At 46.9% G+C, this 27,988-nt stretch overlaps 1 long non-coding RNA gene across 1 annotated transcript; it reads right to left on the bottom strand.

Annotated features, from left to right (window-relative positions):
• LOC114295124 (uncharacterized) lies at nucleotides 1–27,651 on the bottom strand. Its single transcript, XR_003640792.2, has 3 exons — nucleotides 26,104–27,651; nucleotides 25,637–25,820; nucleotides 1–234 (listed from the first exon to the last, which is right to left on the bottom strand). It is a non-coding gene; the product is annotated as an uncharacterized LOC114295124 (long non-coding RNA).
• Nucleotides 27,652–27,988: the final 337 nt, after the last annotated feature.

Here is a 27,988-nt window from a genome sequence, read left to right as displayed (position 1 = left end):
TAAAGAAACTCCACAATTAAATAAGACCACAACCAAGTCTACAAGTTCAGATCTGGTCAAATAGGACCACAACTACAGCCTCCAAGTTTAGGAAACATGAAAATTCAAAGGCCATTACAATATTTAATTTTTTTTTTAAATGAAAAGCACAACTCAAAACAAAAGGTCCTCCAATTGGTGCTCTTTCAACACTCTTGTCTCAGAGCTTGCTTCACAGGTCTTGCACGCTCAAACCTGCAAAATTATGGCCACATAAATAAAGATAATCATTTAGAAAAGGAATCAATTAAACTATATTTAAATTTATTCTATATGTTCCAGTGGAACAGTAGCAAAAATAGAAAGGATATATGATGAGGCATGAGGCAAAGAATGTATGACTGGCAATGAAGATGCCTCACAATTGCAAGGAAACATACCACGACACGGTTTAGGCTTCAAGTATTTTTGGCAAAGTAGACATTTATTATTGTTTGGAAACAACTTTTTTGTCAAATGGTCAACATAACATTTTTTTTATTCAACTCTTTCGTCTCAAGTGAAATTGTATAATTTTTCCTTGATTTTTGTCAATCGGTAAAAAAAAAATCAAAAATATCATGACATTTACTTCAAATTGCATATTCAACTCCTTGTATGTATGGCAAAATAAAAGGGGGCAAATTCACTTTACCCCCCTTTGTGATTTGGTCCATGTGCGAATGACCCCCTTTATAATTTGGAGACAAACAGTTCACCCCTATGGTTTGTGAACCAAAGTGTAACTGTAAGTTTTTCCATCCAAAGCCATTTTTTAAGACAAAAAATACCCCCTTATACATTTCAAATTTACAAAAAAAATGCCGTTCTTCTTTCCCTCTACTATTTCTCTCCACTCGGCTGCCATGACACCAAACCCACCCCTCTCACCTTACACACAACCACCATATGCATAATTGATGGACTTTCAAAATAAAAATTAGAATTGATTGATAGCCTTGTGTAGAAAATTTTATTGGTATTGATGTGAAATTAGTGAAGCTGGTAGGATTTGCTTTAGCTTGAAACAAGAAAGAAACAAATGGAGAAAAACTATCAGTGGCAAACCCCATGAACATCATTGTGGGAGCCAAATAATCTTATATGTAGGAAAGCCAAATGAATTTGAAGACAATCAGGATATAAACTATTCGGCTCCGTCCCGGGGGAGTCTTGAAGCTGAATAACTAAATCGGCCATAGAATCAGCTGTACAAGAAGCCGAGTGTGAATAGGCACACAACAGAATGGCCGAGTGAGCAGTTATACGCTGGATTAAAAGTGAGCCCGACCCTCGAGATCAGGGACGAGTATAAATGAGAGGAGCATCAACCAAAGAGAGGTATGTGAGAACAGATTAAAGAAACTTAAGACACAAGCAAACGAGAGAATATATACTAACTTGTCCGTCGGAGTGCTAATTTTGATACCCCCGACCGGAGTGTTAATCCCTTTTTCAGGTGACAATCAGAGGATCAGGAACGTCCTTCAGGATCTAAGAGTATTTCCAAACCACTTCTCCACAATTGGCGCCGTCTGTGAGAATACTCAAGCAAATCTATGGCGGGCGTCACAGAAGATCCTCCGATAGTCACTGACGAAACTACGCCAAGAGACGACTTCACTTCAAGAAACATGCTTGGATAGGAGAATATCGCCGCACGGCGGGCCTTGAACGTCGATTCAGTAGCTCAGACCTCACCCTCAACTTCAATGCACGAGACAATGTAGACGATTATGGATCAAGCAAAGCAAAATGAACAGCAACTGGAGAACATAATGGCTAAGAACGAGCACTTGTGCCAAGATTTGGCCTTGGAGGTGGCAAAATCCCAACAAGCCGCATGCCAAAATCGGGGTCGACCTTTGGGAAAGAGAGATGGTCGACGACGTCGACTTCGGAAACGCAATAATGACAGTGATTCTGACTCACTATCCCCGGAACCCAGAAAGAAAGGACGAGTTGATGTATCCAGCTCATCTGAAGGAAGTCCGTATGTACGACATAGACGAGAGAGGAGCGATGACTCGGATGAGGAAGATAAGCATAACCCCTTTGTGCGATGAATTGCAAGGGTTATGCTACCCAAAAAGTTCAAAGCACCATCGTTCACCCTTTACAACGGAAAATCGGACCCCACTGATCACATTCATCATTATAAGCAAGTAATGACACTTCATACTGACGATGAAGCCCTCATGTGTCGAATATTTCCAAGCAGCCTGGGACCACTGGCCGTAAGGTGTTATTATAAACTATAGCCGACATCGATTAAGAGCTTCCATCAACTCCAAAAGTCCTTCAGGGCAAGATTCATCACTAATGAGTTCTAGCCAAAGCAAGCCGATTTCCTCAGGGCGACGCAAATTAAACCAGGCGAAACCTTTCGTGAATATTCAGCACGCTATTGGGAATGCTTTAATCTGGTAGATGATGCTTGCAATGATTTCATAGCCATCACCGCCTTTCAAGATGGGATTGCATCCTAATAGTCCCCTCCGCAGTTCATTGACCAGACGGCCCCCCAAAACAGTCTGGGCGTTAATGAAGAAGGTCGAAGAGTATTGCAAAGTGGAAGACGATGCCCTGCAGATCAAAGCCAAGCATAAAGCCGTTGAGACGGCCCCGCCGGGAATCGTTCAGCCGATTAGCGTCGTGCCATGAAGAAGTCCCAAGCCACGGAATCAGGCTAAACGAGACAAAAGGCATGACTTGCGCCGATCAATTGATCAATGTTCACATTGAGCTAATGAACAGTATTAAGTGGATAGCAGGCGCACAAGGTGCTCAGACAAAAAATACATTGAGTTAACAGAGCTGATCAGTAAGATCTTGTTGAAAGTTCAACACCTTCCGTTCTTCAAGTGGCCGCCCAAGACGATAGGACCTCTCGATACAAGGAGATGGGATAAACGATGTGCGTATCATAAAGACCACGATCACGACACCGACAGTTGTTATGCACTAAAGGATCACCTGGAGGAGTTGGTGCAAGACGCCTGGCTTACATAACACGTCCGGAAGAACAATTCATCAAACCCAGTAGCTCTACGGCCAGATTCAACTCTACTTGGTGTAATTAATATGATATAAAGCTTGTCGACGTCATCTGAGGTACATACAATTCAGTTGCAGTCCAGCCCCTATAGGCTAATCACGCCAGCGAAACGGCCCCATGAAACTGGGAGAATTAGTTTCGATGACACTGGCTTAGTTGGAGTAACTCACCTCCACACTGATCCCCTCGTCATCGAGCTACGCGTAAACATATTCACCATTGAGCGTGTTCTCATTGACTAGGGAAGCACTTCAGAAATAATGTATTACAAAACTTTTGTTAAACTTGATTTCACTTACTCGGATCTGTCTCCGGCTAATTATCCGTTATTCGGCTTCAATGCTAACCCGGAGTATTCTTTGGGCAAAATCACACTACTAGTTCGGGCAGGCACCAGATCAATAGTTGTAGAATTTTTGGTTGTCAAGCTTCCTTCGCCATATAATCTTATCATGAAAAGAACTTTGTTGCATACTATGCAAGCCGTGCCAAGCACCTACCATCAACTACTTCATTTTCCAACTGAGTACGGTATCGAACAAATTTGAGGTTCTCAGAAATCGGCACAGGCATGCTATCTTCTTGCTGCAAAGTGACCAAGGGAGCTGGAAGTGCATTCAATTGAGGTACCGGATAGGGAGAGCCACGAAGACATTGGGAAGATCCTAAGTGAAAAAGCAACCAAAACCCTGGATCGGGTCGAAATTGACTGGAATCCTGACAAGTTCTTCATGATCGGTGCTTCCCTATATGAAGTTGAAAGGCAAGAGTTTGTATCCTTCTTACTCGGCAACATCGATGTGTTTGCATGGTCACCATACAAGATGCAAGGAGTGGATCCATCTGTGGCCCAACACCGCTTAAACGTTGATCCGAAATGTAAGCGAATTATTTAGAGAAGTCGACGGTTAGCCACGGAGCATACTTTAGCCGTTGTTGAAGAAGTTGATCGGTTACTTGATGTTGGGGCAATTCGTGAAGTAACTTATCCTACATGGTTGTCCAATACTGTGGTTGTAAAGAAGAAGAATGGCTCTTGACGTGTTTGTGTGGATTTCACGGACTTAAACAAAGCTTGTCCCAAGGATTGTTTGCATGGTTGTCCAACATCGATGTGTTTGCATGGTCACCATACGAGATGCAAGGAGTGGATCCATCTGTGGCCCAACACCGCTTAAACGTTGATCCGAAATGTAAGCCAATTATTTAGAGAAGTCGACGGTTAGCCACGGAGCATACTTCGGCCATTGTTGAAGAAGTTGATCGGTTGCTTGATGCCGGGGCAATTCGTGAAGTAACTTATCCTACATGGTTGTCCAATACTGTGGTTGTAAAGAAGAAGAATGGCTTTTGACGTGTTTATGTGGATTTCACGGATTTAAACAAAGCTTGTCCTAAGGATTGTTTTCCCCTGCCCAGAATAGACCAACTCGTAGATGCAACGGCACATCATCAACGCATGAGCTTCTTGGATGCCGACAGGGGCTATCATTAAATCGCCATGCATCCGGAGGATCAAGAAAAAACAGCATTCCTCACCCCAAGAGAAACCTATTGTTACAAGGTCATGCCTTTCGGGCTAAAGAATGCGGGAGCAACTTACCAAAGACTAGTGACTGCCATGTTTAGTCACGTTCAAGGAACAACTCGGCCGTACCATGGAAGTATACATCGACGATATGGTGGTCAAATCCAAGGAAAAGCACGCCCATCTAGCCAATTTGTCAGAGACATTCAGCATTCTTTGAAAGTACAAAATGAAACTGAACACCTCGAAGTGCGCATTCGACATCGGATCCGGCAAATTCCTTGGCTACATCGTTAACCACCGCAGAATCGAAGCCAACCTGAGACAAATCACAGCAATTCTAGAGCTTGGCTCCCCTCGGTCAGTCGAAGAGGTTTAGAAGCTGATGGGAATGACCGCTGCGCTCAATAGGTTTATTAGCTGTTCCACAGATCGCTGCCGACAATTTTTTCACACACTTCGGCAAGGCAGAGCTTTTGAATGGACCCCCGAGTGCTAGGCCGCTTTGGACGGCTTGAAAATTTATCTTCGATCAGTACCGCTCTTGGCAACACCTGCGGCAGACGATTCACTCATTTTGTATCTGGCGGTATCTGACCGGACGGTCAGCACCGTATTGTTAAGGGAAGAACTTAGGGAGCAACGACCAGTTTACTATGTGAGCAAAGCAATGGCCGACGCCGAAACATATTACCTTCCATTGGAAAAGCTTATCCTTGCTCTCGTCATGGCTGCAAGAAAATTGATGCATTACTTTCAGGGGCATACCATTGGGGTACTAACAGACTATCCCCTCCGGTCAGCGCTCCGCAGCGCGGAAGCATCGGGGCGCGTTTCGAAATGGGCTTTAGAACTCGGCCAGTATGATATCCAATTTCTACCCAGAACTTCCATCAAGGGACAAGTGCTCGCCGACTTTGTAGCCGAATTTACGGGATCCCTCGCCGACTTTAAGTCTGATCAAGTGCAACCTAAGCCCAACTGGAGAATATATATTGGAGACGTTTGGCAGATGTATTGTGACGGGTCATCCAACCAACGTGGCAGTGGGACAGGCGTAGTAATCATGACCCCTGAAGGGGCAATAATTGAGCAGACTGTCAAACTGGGCTTCGATGCATCAAACAATGAGGCCGAATACGAAGCATTGTTAACTGGCCTACGGAATGCACTTCACCTCAGTGCGCAGCGTCTGCTTGTTTTCTGTGACTCGAAGCTAGTAATCAAGCAGTTGAAAGGGGAATATGCAGCAAAAAATGACCGCATGGCAACCTAAATGAAAACGACGAATTCTTTGCTCGCGAAATTTGATCACCATGAATTAAATCAAATAACCCGGGATCAAAACACGCATGCGGACGCCCTGGCTTGCCTAGCCTCTGCCATCAACTCAAAAATTAAGCGGGCAATCAAAGTAGGATTCGTCCCTGAGCCGAGCATTGCTTTTTTAGAATCATTTCAGATCAACGTTATTGAACCAGGTCCAAGTTGGATGGACCCTATTGCTGCATTCCTATCCTCAAAGCAGCTCCCGATGAATAAGAAAGAAGCACACAAACTGCGAAACAAAGCTCTACGATACTATTTGGATCCGCAGGGGAAGCTCTACAAAAAATCCCTTTCTGAGCCGTACTTAGAATGTGTTCACCCGGATAAAGTCGAGAAACTCTTATCTAAAATACATAAAGGCAGTTGTACGGGGAGCAAATATTCCGGCGTGCCCGTATTCCTTTCTTCCGAGCTCCGTCGATATCCGATCACCTGCGAGCAAATAACGGTGAGCTACCCGGCGGTGTGTGGCCAGAAACACCCTCCGACGGTCAAATTAGCACACACCTTAGAGGGAATAGAGAGAAGGGAGAGAGTGTTTGAGTGTAAGAAATTCCTTACAGAGTGTTCGTCCGTCTCGTATGGGGGGCGCAGACATGCTTATATACCTTCTGAGCCCCATATCCACTCCCTGTCATCTCTTGACACGTGGCTCTGCTATCCCATCTGTCAGCATAAACCATGCCATTCATCACCTGCTCTCAACTGCCTGTCAGCACAGCTGGAGCTCGGCAGCCGAGCTGCCCTACCTCGGTTGTACCATGCTTCATACCTTAAGCGCCTAACCGGATAAACAAATGAAGGACCGGGCTAGGCGGCATCTCGGCAAAGCCTAGCCCGGGCTCCTCCTTTGGTCGGCCTTCTCGCCGGTCAATCAACTACCTCGGCTGACCGCGCCTTTCCGAGCGCCGGTCTCTCGGTCTGTCTGGTTTCGACCATCCTCGGACCGAGCATCCTGGTCTGACCGGTCACTTCCTGGCCGAGCAGCTTCTGCACGGTCCGGGGCAGCACACACTCAGTCCAAACTCTGCCCGGCCCAAGTTCTGGTAGCCCATCTCCGGGTGAACAGTCGATCATCTCGGCCCATTGCTCTGCTGGGCCCTCAACTTGCTCGGTCTATACCTCGGCCCAACACCGGATCATAAATCACCCTCTCAATTGCCCCTTAATCCCGTCCGCGAAAGCGTGACTGGGATTACTCACTTCGACCGAGATAACATTTCTCCGGTCGTCAAGTCGCCAAGCCTTCACCGAGCTAATCTGCTATCCTTCCCCGGTCATGTTCCTCGGCTTACAGCCTTTTCGTCGAAAGTAGCTCGGCTGGCTCTTCGTCTCTTCATCCCGTCGCTTCAATCCTGACGTAGCCATAAATGGGGACACGTGGCGAGCTCCCATTGGTCATCGAGAAGCCAACCCGCCGTTCTTGTCAAATTTTTGAATTTGGGCGGCCTTTCACCCTTACAAATACATCACCCTCCTCAAGCCATTTCTTCCTACTGCCTTTCTACTATCTGACGATCCAGAGCTCAAGCCCTCTCCTCTATCTCGACTGCCGTTTTTCATTCTTGGAAGAACAGCCCCCTTCCTCCAAAGGTAAGGTTTTCGATCCCCCTAGTTGCTATTTTCTTTTATTTTACACACATTAGGGCACAAAAACGTAGCTTTTAGGGCATTGACCATTGAAAACGTCACAAACCTCCCACTGTTCTTGGCGTTCTTCGTCTTCCTGAAGAACGCTGAAGAACTGGGGTGAACCGGGCTCTGGGCCTTCTTTTGATCCAAAAAACCAACCAAACCGGGCAAACAACATGTTTGTAATAACCACGGCACAAACCGAGATAACCCAATTACTTGATCGCTTAACCGGGCTAAAATCAGGTCTGCTTGGGCGACCGAGCTCCTTAATTAGTCAACCGAGGTGGTTTGGCACCCTTACCGACCGAGCTGAAGTCTAGCTCCTAATGCGAAACCGCGCTCACTTACACTTGCCATCCTTTTCCTGCAGAGTCCAAGGGGACCACTGCCATTCCTGAACCTCTCAGGACCGAGCTGCAGCCAATTACCACCGTGCCCAACCCATCAACCGGGCTATAGTAAGTCGGCCACAAATGGGGAAATTCCGCTTCCTAGTGGACACTCCGGCCGCGCTAGCCGCTTTCAGAGAGGAGTACGGCGTCCCGGCCGACGTCCATCTCGAGCTGGCCGAAGAAGAAACCACGCCTTGGGGTAGGGAGGAATGCCCCTTCACCGTGCTGTCCATTGTCGAAGGGGGCCTTCGTTTCCCTCTTAACCCGCTGATTACCGAGTTCTTATGCCGAACCGGGCTAGCGCCAACCCAAGTGTCCACCAACACGTACAGGATAATAAATGGCGTGCATGAGCTAAATAACCGGTTAGGCATAAGCCTAGGTTTAGCCGAGATCCTACGCCAATACACACTTGGTCACACCGGCGACGGTCTCGCCTATTACCTGAAGATTCGACCGGGCCGAGAGAAAATCGTAACCGACACACCAGACAAGGATCTTCATGACGATGATTTCTTCTGGGTGTCTGGTAACTATGAAACAGCCGAGACACCGGGCTGGATGATTAGCAAAAATTTTGGGAGCACATGTAAGCTGCGCAAATAATCTCGGTTTACACACTTATGTTTTCCGCAGTTTAATCATTCTCTTGTTTCTTTTGCAGCCATCCAAGCCTTGCAAGCCAACTACAATTTCCCCAACGTAGAAGCGATCAGGACCGCGCTTCGCTACCGGGATCGTGACTGTAACCAACTACTCGGCTACAGTCCTACATATAGATATTTCGCTCCCCGCCGGAGTAAAGTAACCGACTTCCTCAGAGCTCCTTCGCCACCGCCAGATCCAACCCTTCCCGACGTCCCGTTAATCCGGTTAACAGACGAGCAAGAAATGGCCAAGAGAAGTCGAATCAAGAACCTGCTCACCGCCACATCTGCCGAGGTGCCGAGCGTGGTAACCCGGTCGCCAACCGCCGGTCAATCCAGTGGCGCCGTGGTCGCCCTGGCCACTCAATCCGCCGGGCAATCCAGCCGAGAACCTTCTGCGCGGCGGGCCGGAAAAAGAGCTCGGGCAGATCCGTCCGCCGAGCTAGTCACCGAGCTCGCCACCGAGCACCCCACGGACGCCCCCGCCCCAGTGCCAGCCTGGCGCCCACATCTGAAGCACCGGGGTCAGGACATCCCGGCAACGGCTTCGATCAAGGCTGACAAAGAGCATCTGCTCGCCTTTGATCTGTCCAAAGCATTCCTACTACCGAGCGACGTGGTTGGCAGCGACCACGTCCCTGACACTCGGTTAGTCAAGTCATCAGTAAAGTCCATGGCCAGGGTAAGCCAATGCAGCTCTGAAAATTTTCCGAAGTGTTTGCCCGGTTACGTTTCTCATCAACTTTGTTTTTTGCAGGCCATTCAAAAACAGCATCTGGTTTTGGAGCGCATCCACCGGCTTAGGCAAAAGGCAAACGACACAGCCAGCCAGGTTGAGAGCCTTCAAGCCGAGCTGGGCCGGGCTAAGGCTTCCCTCCAGATAGCCAACGCTGACAATAACAGACTGCTCGGCCAGCTGGAGGCGGCCGAGAAAAAACAAAGTGAGCTCCAGACTGAGGTGGACGCTTTTAAGAATACGAAGAGGAAAGCTTGCCGGGCTGCCAACAATGCCGGTTTTAACGAAGCCGAGAAGAACTACAAGAAGCAAGTCTTTGCAACACAAGACATCTTTTTCAAGGCTGGCTGGAAGTCCGCCTGCGAGCACCTCGGCCAGGGCTCCGACACCGATGTATTTACTAATCCTCCTCCCGCCAAGCTACCGGTCTACCTCGTGCCTTACGCAAATGATGTATTCAGTGCGCTTCAAGCGGAGGCCGAGGAGGGGCTTGAAGAAGGAAGTGATGAGACAGATTCGGAGGCGGAAGACACCGAAGTGGAAGTGCAGCCCGGTCAAGTTGAGCCCGGTGCCCAAGAAGCGAGCCCAACCATCAACCTTGAGGCTGCCGAGGATGAATTCACCAATCTATCCCCCTTGGTTTAGTTTTCTTTTCTTTGTATTTTTGCTTTCAATACTCTTGATGTAACCGGGCTCTGTCCCCACCTTTTGTAATGAATTTCTTTATCAATGAAAGATTTTGAATTTTTGCAAGTGTACGCACGGTTGTAATCAGTTCTGTCTTCAGCAAAACATCTCGGTATAACTCATCGAACCGGAATACATAACATGGTCTAAGTACTTCAGCAGAACGAGACAAATTCATGAACCGAAATAGCCACTTCGGCTGTAACTAAGTTGAACAAATCAACACTTCCAACCGGAGTACATCATCTCGGTTGGGAATCCAAAGTTGGACAAGACACCAACTCTTCCAACCGGAATACACCATCTCGGTTGGGCATCCTAAGTTGGACAAGACACCAACTCTTCCAACCGGAGTACATCATCTCGGTTGGGAATCCTAAGTTGGACAAAACACCAACTCTTCCAACCGGAGTACATCATCTCGGTTGGGAATCCTAAGTTGGACAAAACACCAACTCTTCCAACCGGAGTACATCATCTCGGTTGGGAATCCTAAGTTGGACAAAACACCAACTCTTCCAACCGGAGTACATCATCTCGGTTGGGGATCCTAAGTTGGACAAAACACCAACTCTTCCAACCGGAGTACATCATCTCGATTTTAAACATCAAAAGAACAATCCAAGTGCTAGTGCTAGGCGGAATTACTTCTATAAATTGACAAAAAGAATTACATTCTGCTTTGCAAGCCAAAAAATTTCTTTACAAAAAGAGGAAAGTAAAAGCTTAAAAATAATACAGTTTCAAGTTGGCCGCATTCCATGGCCGGGGTATGGCTCTTCCCTCTAGATCCTCCAAGTGGTAAGCCCCCTTGCCAGCCAGACCAGTGATCTTGTAGGGTCCTTCCCAATTTGCCCCTAGTTTGCCTTCTCCTGGCACCAGGGTGTTGCCCATAATCTTCCTCAAAACCCAATCCCCAACTTTGAACGGTCTGGGGTGCACTGTCTTGTTATACTTCTTGGAGAGCTCTTGCTGGTAGGCGGCCACATGGATGAGGGCTTTCTCCCGGCGCTCTTCCGCTAGGTCCAACTCCAAGGCAATAGCCTCGGCATTTAGCTCGGGCGCAAAACTCTCAGTTCTGAGGGTAGGCATTTCAACTTCCAAGGGTATGACCGCCTCCATGCCGTAAGCCAAAGCAAATGGAGTTTCCCCGGTCGAACGTCGCGGGGTTGTTCGGTATGCCCAAAGGACGCTAGGTAATTCTTCAGCCCACTTGCCCTTAGCCTTTTCCAACCGTTTCTTCAACCCATCCAGTATAGTCTTGTTTGATGCTTCGGCTTGACCATTGGACTGCGGGTAGGCCGGGGTGGAGTTGTAGAATTCTATCTTCAGATCTTCACAAAATCCTCTGAATAGCCGACAGTCAAACTGGGTGCCGTTGTCGGAGATCAAAATCTTGGGGACGCCAAACCGCGTGACCACGTTCTGCCAGACAAATCGCTTCACGTCTTTCTCTTTGATGGTTGCCAAGGGCTCAGCTTCAATCCACTTTGTGAAGTAATCAGTGGCCGCGATGAAGAATTTCCGGTTGCCCGGTGCTGTTGGCAGTGGTCCCACTATATCTAGCCCCCACATGGCGAAAGGCCAAGGACTGGTGAGGGGAAGAAGTTCCCTGGCAGGCTGGTGGATCTGATGGGCGAATTTCTGGCATTTTTCGCACTTGCGGACATATTTTTGCGCGTCGGCCTGCATGCACGGCCACCAGTATCCCTGCGAAATAGCTCGGTAGGCTAAGGACCTGCCCCCGATGTGGCTGCCACAAATGCCTTCATGAATTTCAAACAAGAAGGCCTCCACACTATTCGGGTGCACGCATTTGAGATAAGGACCGGTGAAGGACTTCTTATACAACGCGCCAGATGGAGAGAGCCAAAACCGCTCTGACTTCACCCGAATTTTGTACGCTTCTTTCTTGTCTGTTGGAAGAGTCCGGTCTCTGAGGAACAAGATCAAGGGGTCCATCCATGAAGGGCCTAGCTCGGCGCAGAGTACATCCGTCTGCCCGGCGTTTTCAATGCTCGGCCGCGGAAGAAAGTCAATCAACAATGGGTTTGGAGACGTACTATTGACCATGGAAGCGAGGCCGGCGAGTTCATCAGCCCGGCTGTTTTCTTCTCGGCCAATCCGTTGGACTCTGATTGCCTCAAACTGCTTGATATGGTCCCTGACCAGAGCTTGGTACTTCGCCATCCTATCGTCCTTCGCTTCATAAATCCCTGAAACTTGGTTAACCACAAGCTGGGAATCACTGTATATCAGGAGCTCGGCAGCCTTCATTTGAATCGCGCTCTTGAGCCCGGCGAGAAGCGCCTCGTACTCAGCCTCGTTGTTAGACGCCGAGAAGCCAAGTGTGATAGAATGCTCAATGGTTAGGCCGTCCGGGGATATAAGAACAATACCTAGGCCGGCACCATGGCGGTTGGACGCTCCATCAACAAAAAGCTTCCACATGTCCCCCACAAAAAGCTTCCAGCAGTCAGATGGGTCCTGAGAGTTGCGAAGGGCAATGGGATCACAACTGCTCGGCTGTGCGGTGTCAAGTTTGGTGTTGACCGGTTCGAATTCAGTGCCCCTTGGTGGTTCGACACCGGACTCAGCAAGTTTATCTGAAATGCTCAAGTCCGTAGGCGAATCACCAGGTTGCGGTGTGAAGCCGGCCGCAGGTTCTGAGCTGTCTGGAACCATTCCTTTCCCCCTTGATGATTCGGCACCGGACTCGGCGAGTTGGTGCAGAATGCCCAAGTCCGTAGGCGAATCATCAAGTTCTGAGCTGTGTGGAATCATTCCTTCCCCCCTTGGTGATGCGGTGCCGGACAGAGTGGATGGGTTGGTGATACATAACTCCGTCATCGCATCGCCGGGTGGTATTACCGTGCAAATTGAGGGAACTTCGAAGGTGCGCGCTAACTCCGCGGCGCGACCTTCTTCAGCTGGTTGTTCCTCGGTTGGCATTGTGTGCGTCTCATCATCTGCCTCGGCAATATCGACCGGGCATACCGGATGAGTACCAGGTGAGAACTCGGCAACAAAATCGGCCAAGGTTTGGGCTTTGATTGCGGTGCGCGGCTGGAACTTCACATCGAACTGTCCCAACTCGACCGCCCATTTTAAAATTCGGCCTGAAAAGTCTGCGCGCTCAAACAAGGCTTTGAGGGGAAACTCGGTCAGTACGACGATGGTATGGGCGTGAAAATAATGTGCCAATTTCCTCGAAGCCATCATCAGTGCCAACGCAAGCTTTTCCAGAGGCAAGTACCTCGTCTCAGCTGGCAGCAAGGTCTTACTTACGTAAAAAATTGGGAGGTGCTTGATCCCTTCAGCCCGGACTAACACCGCACTTACTGCGTGCTGGGAGACGGCAAGGTAAAGGTAGAGTTCCTCACCGGGCTCTGGTGTAACCAACAGTGGCGGAGAAGACAAATAATCCTTGAGCTCGGCTAAAGCTCGGTCACACTCGTCATCCCATGAGAACTTTGACTTCAATGCTTGAAAGAAAGGGCGGCAGTGATCTGATGACCGGCTTATAAATCGATTGAGCGCGGCGGCCATCCCGACCAGATGATGCACGTCCTTAGCCGAGCTGGGCTGCTTCAACTCTTGCACGGCTCTAATCTGAGTGGGGTCTGCTTCGATGCCTCGGTTCGTGACTAAGAAACCCAAAAATTTCCCGGATCCCACGCCAAAGGCACACTTAGAGGCGTTCAAGCGCAGCTTGTGCTTCTTCAGAATGGCAAACATCTCGGTTAAGTCGGACAAATGGTTTGCCTCATGTCGGCTCTTTACCACCATATCATCGATGTAAGCCTCCATTGTCCGACCGAGCAAAGGAGCAAACATTTTGGTCACCATCCTCTGAAAGGTTGCCCCGGCGTTTTTCAAACCAAAAGGCATAACTCGATAGCAAAAGAGTCCCCTTGGAGTCGTGAAAGAGGTGATCTCATGGTCAAGCCCATGTATGGCAATCTGGTGATAGCCGCGGTACGCATCCAAGAAACTGAGCCGATTGTGTCCAGCCGTCAAATCCACTAGCTGGTCAATGCGCGGCAAAGGGAAGCTGTCTTTTGGACAAGCTCGGTTGACTGTCTTGTAGTCGACACAAACTCGCCACTTTCCATTCTTCTTAGGCACCACTACCGTGTTGGAAATCCACCGAGGGTAGTGCACTTCCTGTATTGCTCGTGCCTCAAGTAAGTTTTTTACTTCCTCTGCTACTACCTCGGCGTGATGCAGCGCCGATCTCCTTGTTCGCTGGATGACTGGCTTTGCTCCAGGGAAGACATTGAGGTGATGGCAGATAAAACTTGGGTCAAGGTCAGGCATGTCGTAGGGCGACCATGCAAAGACTTCGATATTAGCCATCAAAAACTCAATCATCTCGGTTCTCTCCATAGCCGAGAGACTCGAACCGAGCAAGAAGAATCTGTCCGGCTGCTCGGCATCTATCCGCACCTCAACCAATTCTTCAACAGCCTTGTCTTCGGCTTTGGTGCCAACATCATCCAAGACACTCTGGTCCTCCAGTCCCTCGATCATTTGAACGAATCCTTTGGCAGCCCGGCTCCCGTTGACCGCCACGAAGCATTGCTTGGACATGACCTGGTCTCCCCAAATCTCCTCGATTGCCCCCATAGCCGAGGGGAATCTCATCACCTGGTGGTAAGTCGATGCTACGGCTTGCATGGCGTGAAACCATCCTCTTCCAAGGATAAGGTTGTATGTTGAAGGCACTTGTAGCACCCAAAACTCTACTTGCTTGACCACGGATCCCGCTTTGACCGGCAGGATAATCTTTCCCAATGGCCACTCCAGCTGCGAGTTAAATCCAACCAGTGGCGAAGTGGCCGGAGCCAAGTCTGTCTCGCGGAGTTTGAGCTGTTTGAACGCATCATAATACATGATCTCGACCGAGCTTCCCTGATCGATCAAGATCCGTCTAACATCAAATTCTTTGACGCGTAGTGTTACGACAAGAGCATCGTTGTGCGGCGTCTGGATACGCTCTAAATCCCTTGAGGTGAAACTGATCACGTCTTACTCTTCTGTCTTCCCCCTTTTGATGGCAGGCTGTACTGACAAAACTTCCCTCATATGCTCTGCCTTCTTAATCATGCCCCGGAGTTCGCAAACACGCTCCGGTTCCACGATTCCGTGGATGACATTTATAACTCCTTGTGGTGGTGCATCTCGGTCGTCCTGTCCCCTGGGATCGACCGGAGCCTGATTCGGTTTCACTCCGCCATCAATGTAAAGGTCCAGATGCCCGGCCGCAACCAGTTCTTCCAAGTGTTGTCGCAGAGGCAAACAATATTCAGTCCGGTGGCCCCTCTCCCGGTGAAACGTACAACGATACCGCGGATTGTAGCCCTTTTGTCCATCGCCCAACTTAGCAGGAAACCGGACATACTCCTCGTCTCGAATTTCACTAAGTATGCGATAGATTGGAATCTTGAAGACCGTGGTTATTCCAGTCCTTGCCTTCATTCTTCTGTTTGCGTCCTCAACGTCATCTCGGGGGTAATCATCCCGGTTATTCCGACGTCCTCTACCCCGATTTTTTCGATTTGAACCTCGGTCTGATTCCTCTGCTCGGTCATTTGAGAGGTTGGACTCTTGCCCAACTGCGTGCACCTTGCCTGCTGTCTTCTTGTCTGTTCCGACCGGAGTGGCCTTCACGGTGGAAGCCGACGCATCATCCTCTACTCGGATGTGCTCATTGATGCGCTGCATGAGCTGGCCCATGGAGGTCGGTTGGTGCATGGTAAGTGAGTCCCGCAGTCTATGTCCGACCGGGAGACCGCGCTTATATTGCGTGATAGCAAGGTTGACCGGGCAGTCTAAGATCTCGTTGAAGGTTTCCCAATACCTCGAATTGTACGCCTTCAGTGTGTCGCACGGTTCCATCTTGACACTTAGCAAGTGATCGACTTCCTTTGGCGTTTTTGTGTTGGTTTTGAAGCGCGTAACAAACGCCTCGGCCAACTGATGCCACCTTTGTATGCTCCCTTCCGGCAACCTCTTGAACCACTTTAGGCCCAGCTCGCCTAAACTTGACGGGAAGATTAGGCACATAAGTCCGTCATTGCGCCGATGTCCGGCCATAACCTGTCGGAAGTGGCTCACATGCATGTACGGATCGGTTTTTCCGTCGTAAAGTGTGAACTTAGGCTGATGGAAGCCTGCCGGAAGCGGCGTTGTTTCTATTTCCAGGGAAAAAGGAGTGGCACTCAGCCTTGCCAAGTCTGTATCTTCGAATATTGGCATTGCTTGGCGGGGTGGAGGCATTCCGACCTCCTCGCTGCCGTGAACCCCGTAGGAGAGCCGCTGGAAAGCAGGTATTCTCTGAGCTTCGCGCCGGCGAGCCCGCTCCCTTAACACTGCCCGTAGGTCCTCTGACTGAGCAGAATAAGAGTACCTCGACGTCGTCGCCGGACGTGAGGGTTTGTAAGTGCTGTCTTGCGCGCTAGACTTTTCTGCACGCATGTCGGAATCACCAACCTGGTAACTCCTGGTGATGGAAATGGACTGAGTACGTCGCTGACTCTGATCGCCTGACCGGCGGGATGGGGTGCGCTCACTGTGGTCTCCCACTCTAGCTACACCTTTCCCTTTGACATGCCGCTTAAGATCCTCCATCTCCGCCGCCATCCGCCTGATGACAGCGTCTTGGTCCCTTAACTTGCTTTCCAGTCGCCTGGCGTGTGAGTCTCTCCGCCGGTCACCGTCTGGACTCCGTGAATGCCCATGACTCCTTCCGCGCTTATCCCGCGCATCTCCTGACTGTCCTCCAGTGGGCGTCCCCAAGTCAGCCATTGGATGGACGGCAGGTGGTCCCTCTCTCCTTCGGGTATACTCCGGGGTGGCTCCGTCGATGGCGGACAACGGGAACTCGTCGTTGTTCGCCATGGACGGCGATCAGATGAACCTGGAAGACAAGGTTTTGTCTGTCAAGATTCCCACAGACGGCGCCAATTGTACGGGGAGCAAATATTCCGGCGTGCCCGTATTCCTTTCTTCCGAGCTCCGTCGATATCCGATCACCTGCGAGCAAATAACGGTGAGCTACCCGGCGGTGTGTGGCCGGAAACACCCTCCGACGGTCAAATTAGCACACACCTTAGAGGGAATAGAGAGAAGGGAGAGAGTGTTTGAGTGTAAGAAATTCCTTACAGAGTGTTCGTCCGTCTCGTATGGGGGGCGCAGACATGCTTATATACCTTCTGAGCCCCATATCCACTCCCTGTCATCTCCTGACACGTGGCTCTGCTATCCCATCTGTCAGCATAAACCATGCCATTCATCACCTGCTCTCAACTGCCTGTCAGCACAGCTGGAGCTCGGCAGCCGAGCTGCCCTACCTCGGTTGTACCATGCTTCATACCTTAAGCGCCTAACCGGATAAACAAATGAAGGACCGGGCTAGGCGGCATCTCGGCAAAGCCTAGCCCGGGCTCCTCCTTTGGTCGGCCTTCTCGCCGGTCAATCAACTACCTCGGTTGACCGCGCCTTTCCGAGCGCCGGTCTCTCGGTCTGTCTGGTTTCGACCATCCTCGGACCGAGCATCCTGGTCTGACCGGTCACTTCCTGGCCGAGCAGCTTCTGCACGGTCCGGGGCAGCACACACTCAGTCCAAACTCTGCCCGGCCCAAGTTCTGGTAGCCCATCTCCGGGTGAACAGTCGATCATCTCGGCCCATTGCTCTGCTGGGCCCTCAACTTGCTCGGTCTATACCTCGGCCCAACACCGGATCATAAATCACCCTCTCAGCAGTTGTGGTGCCCATTCGGACGGACGTTCTTTGACCCATCGAGTTGTAACACAGGGGTACTATTGGCCGACCATGCGAACAGATGTCGAATTTTATGTCAAGAAATGTGAACAATACCAGAAGTTTTCCCCCTTAACTCATCTGCCTGCCGAGGAGTTAAACTTTATCACTAGTCCTTGGCCGTTCGCTCAATGAGGACTTGATATCGTCAGACCATTACCACGGGCTCCAAGGAACGAGCGATTCTTAATTGTCGTGACGAATTATTTCACAAAATGAGTCAAAGCGGAGGCACTAACACATATTCGAGATGCCGACGTTAAGCGTTTTGTATGGAAAAACATTGTAACGAGATTCGGCATACGAAGAGCGCTTGTCTCAGACAACGATACCCAGTTTGATTGTGGCGTATACCGAGAATTATGCAACACGTATTGTATTCGGCCTTACTTTTTCTCGCCGGCTTAACCACAAAGCAATGGTCAAGCGGAGGCCACCAACAAAGTCATTCTGGACGGCATCAAGAAGAGGCTAGAGAAAGCTAAAGGCAGATGGGTCGAAGAGCTGCCTAGCGTGTTATGGGCTCATTGCACTACTCCAAGGCGATCCATTGGAAAAACGCCGTTTGCTCTATGCTTTGGAACCCAGGCAGGCAACCCTTGGAGATCAGCTTACCCACTATGAAATCGAAGGTTTTTGACATGGGCCGAAATGATATGATGTTGGCTTTAGACTTGACTCTGATTGAAGAACGCCAAGACGCTTGCTTCCATGGCACAGTATTAGCAACAGTTCGCTAAATCGTATAATCAACGCGTACAACTACGTCATTATACACCAAGAGTTTTGGTCCTCAAGAAAGTGTTTCCCGCTGTTAGGAATCCCGCTGACGGAAAGTTAGGTCCTAACTGAGACAACCCTTATCAGGTTGACTCAATCGCAAGAACAGGGACATATCGGCTCAAAGACATGTCTGGAAGAAGTTTGCCACGTCCATGGAATTCCACGCATTTGCGTAAATTTTATCATTAACCCAACTTGTATGGCATGGTAGCTTGTTTTAAATTTTCGAAATGTACAGCTTTCATTTTCCCAATGCAATGCCTTTTTTCTCCCTGCTTTGCGAATTTTGGTTTGGTAACAAAAGCCTCCGAATTCGGAGCCCTATACGGGAATGATACGTTTGAGCTGAATAAGCCTCTAAATTTGGAGCGCCATTCATGGATATCACGATTGGTCAAGACAAAAGCCTCCGAATTTGGAGCCCCATCCGTAAATGACACGTTTGGGCCGAATAAGCCTCCGAATTCAGAGCGCCCTTCGTGGATATCACGATTGGCTAAGACAAAAGCCTCCAAATTCAGAGCCCCATCCGTGAATGTCTCGTTTGGGCTGAATAAGCCTCCGAATTCGGAGCGCCCTACGTGGATATCATGATTAGCCAAGACAAAAACCTCCGAATTTGGAGCCCCATTCGTGAATGACATGTTTGGGCCGAATAAGCCTCCGAATTCGGAATGCCTTTTGTGGATATCACGATTAGCCAAGACAAAAGCCTCCGAATTCGGAGCCCCATCCGTGAATGACACGATTGGTCAATGCAAACACGATTGACATAAAGTAATAGATGAAGGTCTTGACTTAATTTACAAACATCGATTGAAACAATATACAGACATTCGAAATAAAATGTTTCGTTAAATAGATCGTGAATACATGATTTGCATCAAAACGGAACAATCTGTTCAATAAATTTTATTCAGCACCATCTTCGTTGTCAGTCTCCTCGGCGTCGAAAGCCTCGAAGGAAAAATTGTAACTCTAATATAAAGGCGATGCTGAATCAACGCCTGCGGCCTGGAGAGCCTTGATCCACCCATGCTTAAATATACGATTTTCGCATCGACAGACTTCCTCGGCTAGCTTTTCCTTCGTCTTATCTATTCCAATTTTCCGACCGTCATGGAAGCCTTGTTCATAGGACCTGGTCTTCGCAACTTCTATTGCGAACATGCTCGCCATTTCACGGTCGGCAATCGCATGATCCAAAATTCGCTAGTTTACTCTTTCCACGACAATCGGGTTTACTTGACTCGCTGACCGAGTTTCAGAAGTTTTAGCTTTCTTCAGCTCATTCTCGACTTTATTTACACGAGCTTCCAAGCTCCAAATGCGACCATCTTTCTGCTCTATCTTTCTTCGCGCGGCACGAAAACGCATGCCGATATCATAAGAGGTATATAACCCCTTTACTGCTCCATGGACGCCCTCCCAAAAAACTTCGTAATCAGGCTAGCCGACCATCGACTATTGGACTTCTGGCGGAAAAATCTATCGAGCAAACTCGACTACCACGTTTGGATCGCGGATAATCGAATCCGCTTCCGTAATTGGTTTGTTCCCAACAAAGACCGAAAAACTCAACGGGCGCGGTGGCCTACTGGTTTCGCCTCGCGAGCGGGGGGAGTTACCTCGTTGCTGCTTCTCTTTCCTGGGTGACCTATTTTGACGACATGGGAAGTGACGCCTCTCACGCTTCCCCGACGTCCTACTCCCCGTGCGCATAGGATCGCCACCTCGATTCATTTCTGAGTCCAGTTCAGCTAGTGTCTTACCCTCCCCTCTACTGTTAAAGAATAGTCTTCTTGACATCCAAATTGGTCCAGCTTGGTTCGACACAATGCTTTTTTCCCTCTCGCAATTTGTTGAATCTGAACATAAAAATGAAACCTACGCACACGCAACCCCCACCCCACTTATTAATTACGGGTGCAGCATTCCCGAAGCGATCTCTTCAACATTTTGCGCCAATCCATGAACTATCGATATTTGGCGATTCTGTTCATTAATCAACTGGGGCAAGGGCAGATTCATTAATCTATTCGGCTAAATTTCAAAGCTTTGCGCCGCTAAGTGGATGTGCCCCAGCCAATCCATGAACTACCAATATTCGGCGGTTCCGTTCATTAATCAACTGGGGCAAGGGCAAATTCATTAATCTATTCGCCTAAATTTCAAAGCTTTGCACCGCTAAGTGGATGTGTCCCAGCCAATTCATGAACTACCGATATTCGGCGGTTCCGTTCATTAGTCAACTAGGGCAAGGCCAGATTCATTCGGCGGTTCCGTTCATTAATCAATTGGGGTAAGGGCAGATTCATTAATCTATTCGACTAAATTTCAAAGTTTTTCGCCGCTAAGTGGATGTGCCCCAGTCAATCCATGAACTACCGATATTTGGCAGTTCCGTTGATTAATCAACTGGGACTGGGGCAAGGGCAGATTCATTAATATATTCGGCCCAGCCTCATCGTTTTCCGCCGATAAGTTAGTGTGCCCCAACCAATCCATGAACTACTGATATTCGGCGGTTCCATTCATTCATCAGCTGAGGCAAGGGCAGATTCATTAATCTATTCGACTAAATCGCAAAGCTACGCACAGTTATTTTATCGCCGAATTAATTTACTCATTTCATGATTTTACATCATCCTACTTAGCCGTTAATTAGCACATGCAGCATACAGACAGAAAGACAAAGGCAATTTTCATTAATAAATTGAGTACAAATAGTAGTCATTTTATACATGAAAATTATCCTATATTTAACTTCTAACCGAAATAAATAAACAAAAATCTATAAAAACTACGCACACAACATACCAAACAAAAATCAAAATTACTTTGACCCTAGTCAATCTTCAGAGTCAGAGTCAGAGTCAGACTCCAGCGGCTCAACGTCCACCTGCTTGTATGGAATCAGCTGTTCCAATGTCACATTAGCGACAACGAGGGCTTTGAGCCAGCCGTGTTTGAAGCCCCGATTCTCGAACTTAGGTACTTCCTCCACGTAATTTTCTAAGGCGGCGTCCTTCCCGGCTTGGAATGCCTTGAAAATCTCGGAGTCGGCAATTTTCTTTACCTTCTTCGATGCTTTCAAATTAGCCTCCAGTTTGGCAATCACCTCCTTGGCTAACTTAAGTGCATCATCGCTCGTGTTCGCCCTTCTTCGGCGGCCAACCTCAGTTGGTCGGAACTCTTGGTCTTTTCTGCCTCGGCATCGGCCCTTGCTCTTTCTTCCGCCGCTTTCATTGCCTCAGACTCGCCTCTAAGAGAGGCCTCTATAGCCTTGCTCTTTTCATTTTCAACTTCGGTTGTGAGAAAGCTGATTTGTTTGATAGCATCATGTTGACGGCAGCCAATCTCAGCTATCCTGCCCGCCGCCTGCAAAATAAGGAATTAGTAAGATAGCTGGCAAAATATATATATATATATATATAGACGCAAGACTGCAAACAAGGCTCAAGTCATGTACCAATTTCGCCGATTGAGCGACTAATGCTATGGATAGCAAATTCGGCTCTGCGCGAAAGGTTGCACTGTCAACCGGCAGAGAAATTGAAGAGGCCACGCTTAAGGCCACAGCAACGTCTTTCACAGCTGACGCATCAGAAGTAACCGACACGTTCTTTATCCTTGGTTGTATGATAAACGGCACAACCAGGTCCGACTCCTCTATGCGCGGCCGTTTATCAGTTAGGCTTTCTGAAGAGTCGGCTTCATGCTCGGCAGAACGTTTTTCCCCCTTGTGCTCAGCCTCCTGATTGTCCTGTTGATCAACGACAAGGTGCTCCGTTTCAACAATATCAATCTGCGCCGTTTCTTCAACAAGAGCAGGCGGAGAAGACCAATCTTTGGGCAACGAGTGGAGGTTCAAATCGGTCGGCTTCGGCCTTCCTCTGGGCAGCCATCCTCTCGGCGTTTTTTCTCCTGGCCATCTGCGTGAGCGACTCCCCAGCCATGTTCTCAGGATATGCGCTGGGAATGTCCCCTAAGTCAGTGAAAATATCTTCAAACGAGACGTCTACTCGGCCTGAAGTGGATGGATGGTTCAAGCCGGCTTCCTCAAAATCCAAATTTAGAGTCGCGTCAACCTCCTCCCCGAGACCATCGGATCTGTCCAAGGTGGACTGATTCGGCTGCTCAGCGACTTCTTCGGCTATTTGTTCCTCCGCCGGCTCTGAATCTGAAGCTTCAAGACCAATCTCCCTAAGATTTTTGAAGTTCGGGAAAATAAGCGCCGTAAACTGTTGTTCGCCCTTTGGAATCGGAATGTGATCTGCGGCCGAAAACTAGCGTAAGTTAGCTCATATCTCAGAAGTACGTGGGCTGCCCTCCCTTGCTTTTGGAGGTTTGGACGACCGAAGAACTGGAGCGCGGTTTTGATTTGCGCAAGTACGTCGTCGTCCGAGACGAGAACTTTTTTCAAATCGTTACCTGCGTAAATGAAACGGTAAGTGGATAGAATCTAAGCCAGGTAAATATATAACAAATACAAATGGGGGACTATACAGCCACCTGATTTGCCTTTTCGTCTAGGCATAGGATCTAGGCGATCTTCGTCCTCGCCGAATTCCCAATTGCCTCAGACAACGACCATGACATCGTCAACACGCTTGCCAGAGCTGGCAAGGATAGTCACCAAATGAAGGTCGGTGTCCTTAGCCCTGAAAAAGTAGCGCCCCTGCCAGCTAGAAGATTTGGCCAAAGGCATAACAATGCCGAATAGTAGGGATTCCAAGATTGAGCCTAAGGCGTCGGTTTAATTCTACAATTCCCATTATGCTTCGATAAAAGTTTACATTAGGCTAAGAAGGGATTAGACCCTAGTGGTGAAGGACGGCCCTCAAAAACGAGTGAAGGGGGAAACGAACTCCGCCCTCAGCGATTGACAGGAGAGGAAAGATGATTGTACTCTCATCGGTCCTCTCCATGTCAACTACGCTTTCTGCTACGAGTGACAGATGGACGTCGTTAGGAGTGAAAAAATGACATCGAAAACCAGAAACTCAATCCGCAGAAAGAAGGGCTTTCAAATGTTTCGCCATCCCGGCCAGCATAGGAAGTACGCTAAACTAAAAACAAACAAGGAAATGGAAGTCGAAATGGAGAAGATGAGAACTTACAAGGAGTAGAGAGGACAATGAAGAACGGGAAGAAGTTGCAGAAGTCATAAAATGAGGGAGGTATACTGACAGGCAACCAAGAAGCTTTGTGTATTCAAAAAACATACATTTGAAGGGACAACACAGTTTCAAATCGCATTAAATGAATGAAGCGTACGAAGGGGCTAGAAATTATAATGATTCCTAAAAAGCATAAGCGTTCTGACGTTTGTGTTGGAATGAGGGTAACCACCGTATTTTTGACTCTCCAAGTTCAAGACCAAACATGCCGACTAACTGGTATTGGTAGGACATTTGGGGGGCAATTGTGGGAGCCGAATAATCTTATATGTAGGAAAGCCAAATGAATTTAAAGACAATCAGGATATAAACTATTCGGCTCCACCCTGGGGGATCTTGAAACCGAATAACTAAATCGGCCATAGAATCAGTCGTACAAGAAGTCGAGTGCGAATAGGCACACGACAGAATGGTCGAGTGAGCAGTTATGCGCTGGATTAAAAGTGGGCTCGAGTCCCGAGATCAGGGATGAGTATAAATGAGAAGAGCATCAACCAAAGAGAGGTATGTGAAAACAGATTAAAGAAACTTAAGACACAAGCAAACGAGAGAATATATACTAACTTGTCCGTCGAAGTACTAATTCCGGCACCCCGACCGGAGTGTTAATCCCTTTTTCAGGTGGCAATCTGAGGATTAGGAACGTCCTTCAGGATCGAAGAGTATTTCCAGACCATTTCTCCACAATCATCACACGACATTTTTCCATTCCCTTCTCCAACATCCTTGCAAGTGTAATTGAAGTTGAGAAAACACTCAGATGGATAGCTCATTGATTAGATAAACATAAAAACCAACTTCCTTTCTCGCAGCAGAGATCCAACAACTCTCAACTATGCAATTGTCAAATATATAGGTTGTTCTCAGATTTGGGCTGTGGGAAATCACACAAGTATAGTCCTCTGAAAGCTCCATTTCACTAGAAGAGAGACACCTAGTGAGAAGCCCGGTGAATTCGGGTTTTGTCTGCCATAATTTGCAAACCCAAATAGAGGTAATGGGCTGCAGCTGGCTGGGTTAGGGATCGGCAGGGAAGTAGTGGTGGTAGGGAAGGGTATGATGGTGATTGTTAGTTGATTTGTATAGACATACATATATATATATATATATATATTAGGGTTTAATTTAGAGGAAGAAGATGAAAGTATTTAGGTGATTTATAAGGGATGTCAACAGAAGTTAATGATGCACTTTGGGGCTCACAAACCACAGGGGTAAAGTGCTTATTTTTAATTGACAAAGGAGTCATCTACACCTGAGCTAAACCACAAGGGGGTACCGTAAAATTTGCCCAAAGAAAAAAAAAAATCAAGGGTGTTTAAATGAACACAATCAAATAATTGGGGTACTGCCCCAGATGACAATCCAAGCAACTAAAGGTGTTCAATTTTTCTTTTTTCCTTCGGGGGTAACAAATGACAAAACAAAATGTACAAATATTACATGGAAAAGAAAAAAGAAAAGGCCTCAAATACATGTGGCAAAAAAGGGACTTTGTTATATAGGGTTTGAAGCATGGACATAATAATCATTTTGACATGCATAGTTCAAGCAATTACGTAATAAAGATCATTTCTTTAATTTTTATTTCAATTGTTTACAATAAGCACTTGGGATCAGTTCTTTAGTTCTTATTTCAATTGTTTCCAATTAGCACTTAGAATTATCCGCAACAATTGAAATAACTGTTCAAATGTTATCCTAACATTATCTAAACTTTCACAAAGAAAAAAACACCCATTGGTCATCATCAACAAGGCATTCATATCACATAATTAGCGAAAGAAATGCAATTTATTTAATTTAAAAACTAACCTGGAGGAAGGGATTGCTTCAACTTGTCAGCCTTCTCAGAATCAAACACACAAAGTGTGTAGAGGTACCTGGCACAACGAACCTTGAACTTGACAACATCTTTGCTCCTCTTGATTTTCACAGAACGTGCATCCTTCCTTCTGGCAGTTAGAAGGAAGTCCTTGATCTCATGGATTTGCTTAGGCTGTCATATATAAAAGATTCAAATAAATAAAAGAATAATCAGCAAATAAATGTAAAATCTGAGTCCCCCAAATATTCATTAAAATCAGGATATATAAAATAATGATGAACAAGCCACATTCCCCAAAAGCAGCAAAGATTTTATTTTTATGTTTCAATTACAATTCAAAGAAAAAAAACAGCAATAGTAATCTTTAGCTTGACTACAAAACGAACCAATTAACGAAAGAATGCATGAACCAACTTGATTGGGTTATAGCTACACAAGAGTAGAGAGAGAGTACCATTTTGGTTTTTTAGGGTTCGAGGTCTCTCGCTGGTGAAGTTGGGATGATCCAAACCCCGTCTGTAACCTCGGAAGAGAATCAGGACTTTATGTATGTATATAGCATGAGCTCAATCTCATTCAATTCAACCCTAAAATTTCATATATTTTATTTGCCTATTTTACCCCTGTAAAAATCTTATGTACCAAGGAGGTCATCATCATCACCTGTGAGACGGATGGGCTAAACCCATGGGCTGACTCAGGAACCCTGCTGGTTGGCTCCTGAGAAGCAGGCCTGCACAGGCCCATTACAACAAGCTTGTTGGGCTCTATTTTCGTGGGCTCCAGTCCAGACATATATTATCAGACAACTTTTTGAATGGAAGATCTTAATGTATTTTTGTTTTTTGTTGCTGCTGCTGCTGCTGCTGCTTGGGACATGCAATGGTGTTTGGTTTGATTATATGAACATTTTTTACAAACAAAAAATGATACTTTTTACTTAATTTTTCAAAGAAAAAATATAGTAGTATTACGTGCACCAATTAATATACCAATTAGTGTATCAACATATGTTATGACATTATTATTGACCTTACCTATTATACAAATTACAAATACCTAAAACCTCTAAAATTATGTTATACCATCTGTTAATATACTAATTGATATATCAATTGATACATATAGTACTACTTGAAAAAATAATGAAGTTTTGTTACTTAGAACTTCCATGGTATTAATAGCTCGGATTTGATTAGACATCCATTGATTAAACAAATTGGGTTGGACTTTTAGCATCACAGTTTTAGATCATTAGACACCTTATGCCCATCTCCCCCCGCTACTAAATGAGGTTTGCTTACAAAAGTCCCTAAAAAATAAAAAATAAAAACAAATTAGATCTATGTTTCCCTTCTAGGGGCTCAAGCCATCAATGAGATATCACTCTGGATGTTCTAACCTTGCTTCAGGACCTACAGGCTAAGGTACACTCATTCAACTTGACCTGACTTGATCAATTGCAATTTTTTTAAACTGCAATTGAATTTAAAATTTCTAAAAGAAAATTTATATACATACTGCATTTTCTTTTTCCTCCAAACACCAGATTCGTAAAGCAGCTACCTGGATTTAAAGGTGAGTTTGCTTTGTCAATATACATACTGCTGTAGGTTGTGGAGCAACTTGTGTTGGCTCCTAGGGCATCCATGAAAGAAAAACAAGGAGACAGAGAAAAAGGTGCTGGATGTGCCTGGAGTAAAGTGTATCAAGAGAGAGTGTGAAGAGATGAGAGCAAGGGGAGGGCACCATGGTGGAGGAATAAGTTTCATATGCTAAATTCATCAAACATAAATAGATTCCATTAATTTTGTATTTTACTCCGAACCACAAAGAGGTTATGCATTTTAAAGCCAAACCACACGGGGTAAATTGTAATTAACCCTTTATTTTAGTATTAGCTTTTGGAATTTTTCCTCATTTCGAAAAAACAAACATAAAATAAGACATCAACCCCTAAGCAATAAAAAAATAAAAAAAAATTTGCAGCAACATGGAAGAACCAGGTCAACATATCCAGAGCTGGTAAAATAAAACACAGCTTAACAGTAGTTTGAATGAAGAAAATACAAAACCATCACAAACATTTTTTTTTACCAATACTGCAAGCAACACTAAAAAAAAAGGTCCTCAAATTGGTACTCTCTGAACTCAGTCTCAGCTTGCTTCACAGGTCTTGCACACTCAAACCTGCAAAATAATGACCAAATAAATAAGGAGACTAAATTAATTGAACTGCAGTCCATAGACAAAAAATAGATAATATATGATAGGCACAAAGATAGCTTGCAGTTACAAGAAAACATATGAGATAATTAGAGAAACATGGGGAATCCAAA

Source organism: Camellia sinensis, chromosome 6 (assembly GCF_055761805.1).
Source record: "Camellia sinensis isolate YWXY chromosome 6, ASM5576180v1, whole genome shotgun sequence".
In the NCBI taxonomy this organism is placed as follows: Eukaryota; Viridiplantae; Streptophyta; class Magnoliopsida; order Ericales; family Theaceae; genus Camellia; species Camellia sinensis.
Note: the sequence above shows the minus strand (reverse complement) of the source record. Positions and strands in the feature narration are given on the sequence as shown.